This window comes from Callospermophilus lateralis, chromosome 4 (assembly GCF_048772815.1).
Source record: "Callospermophilus lateralis isolate mCalLat2 chromosome 4, mCalLat2.hap1, whole genome shotgun sequence".
NCBI lineage: Eukaryota > Metazoa > Chordata > Mammalia > Rodentia > Sciuridae > Callospermophilus > Callospermophilus lateralis.
In genome coordinates this window covers 42,624,895-42,627,036 of record NC_135308.1, presented here as the reverse complement: position 1 = coordinate 42,627,036, position 2,142 = coordinate 42,624,895, and the positions used below count along the sequence as shown (strand labels likewise).

Sequence of the window (2,142 nt, the reverse complement as noted above, 5' to 3'; positions counted from 1 at the left end):
GTATAATCCCAAGAAGATAAGGTAACCATGGCCAGTCTGGATTTTGACTTCAAGAACAATGAACTAATAGAGATATTTTACTTCAATCTGCTGAATTTGTGGTGCTTTGCTATTAACTAATAGATATCTAACACATGTATACTATAGCTAAATAAAGAACAAGCATTTTAGATAAAAGCAAATTGTGAGGCTTTACTGAGACAAAAATCAGAAAAAAAAATTATGTGAAGTTTGTAATTGTATCCTTACAATGTAAATTATAATAAACATCTTAATTAACTCACTGTCTGATTGGAGTCCACAGGCATACATTATAAAGAGCGTGTGTTAGAGCAGCTAGTAATAAAATCTTGAGTGAGGTGTCTTATCACTTTACACTGCAGTTTCTTCATCTGTGAAATGAGAGGCTATGCCCTGTCTCTCTGAGATTCCTTGAAGGTCAAGTTATCTTAAGTGTAAGTAAATGGCAATAGAGTTTATGAGCTGTGATAAGGTAGAAAAAAATATAGAAAAAAAAGACAGGTAAATTTCTTGCTATGAAATAAATAAGCAGCATAATCTTAAGTAAACCATTTCATATCTGGGCTTTAATTTAGTTTTTTGAAAAATAGGAATGACATTACTCTAACACAAAGCTCTTTGTAAAGAGTAAAGGAGTTGTTTTGTGCTCTGTAATGGGGGGTGGAGAGTCAGTGTTACCACTGCTCTCAGGATGGCTTGGCTCTGGGCTGTGCCACAGCCTCTCTGGAGATGTTGGTCCTCAAGGTCTCTTTAGTGCCAGAATTTGGGCTGCAGGTATTTTAGAGGAAATAGAAAAACAGAATTTCTGGATGGACTATTCCTGGAAAGCTTTGCTAATTTGCAGCAGTTGGACAGTGTTCCTCATTAACACCTGTCTGTCACCAAAGCTGTGAAATCATTTCACTGTGGTGGTAGGGACTCAAGTCCAAATTATAGATAGAAAATGACCTGAATCCCAGTCTTTCGATGGCTTCAAGAATACCAGAAGTGCCTGCTCTTGAGACTCCTGGGTCTGTCGGCAAGATGTCTCTGTCCCATGAGCAGTATGTGCTGCTATGCCCATGACGCAAACCCCATCAGATATGGGCAGCATCCCCTGGAAGCCAGTGATTCCAGAGCACAAGTATCAGCACCTTGACAAGGAAGAGGAAGGAAAGGACATCCCCAAATGCCGTGACCCTATCAAAGGTAACTGACTGTACTGGTGAAGGCTAAATCTATTCGTGTTATCGTGAATACTCTGATCATAAAACAGACCCAGGAGAACATTCAGCATTTTGAGCAACAGACAGGGCTGAGAGAGACTGGCTATGTAACAACCCACAAGGGCCTACCGCTGAAGAGGCCAAGCAACTCGAAGTGGCAGAAGCATCCCACAAACTAAAGCTGCAGAGTGCAGAGATAGCAAAAGAAGAAAGCAGCCTGCATCAGCCTAGTTCACTCCAAGTAGCACGCCTCAGTGTTCTCTTAAGCAGAGGCTTAGGGAATGATTTAATTCTGGGTCCTCTGCAGCCTTACCCGACCCAAATTCTAGCACCATGGACCCTGGAAGTGTGGATAAGGACAGATTCTCATCAACAAATGGAACCTTTTTGGACCAAGACACTTTCACAAATCTGATTCTGGAGGTTTAGCCAATTAGACCCATGAAGGAGTGCATCTCTCATGGAGCTGATCTGTGCCCACACCACCCAGATGACTAAACACACACCAACCTTAAAGTTACCCAACCTTCAAATCACCCAAGATGTATGTCCCAGTGATAGAAGGGAAGAAGCAACTGCCACAGATCCATCCCTAGACCCTGTGACTTGAATGTGCTCACACTCACTGTCTTCTAGAGTGATATTTATACCAGTGATTCTGGATGGGGTTTTCTTGCCTCTCTGCTTTTACTTTGGCTCTGACATAGCAATGATATATTTAATAAAATCTGTTAAACTGAGGCTAGAGCTGGAGATATTATTGATTCTGAGAAACATTGGTATAAAACTTTTCCTTGTGGAATGGAAGAAATCCTTTTGTACTCTTTTAAAGTCAGATTGGAAAATCTCAGCAGTTATGTTTGGGAACTTTATTACCTATTTTTGTATCATTTGCCCTAGACCAGAAATTTGATCA

General features: G+C 40.7%; 1 pseudogene; it reads left to right on the top strand.

Annotated features, from left to right (window-relative positions):
* The first annotated feature begins 987 nt into the window (after window positions 1-987).
* Window positions 988-1,862, top strand: LOC143396531 (putative monooxygenase p33MONOX pseudogene; annotated as a pseudogene).
* Window positions 1,863-2,142: the final 280 nt, after the last annotated feature.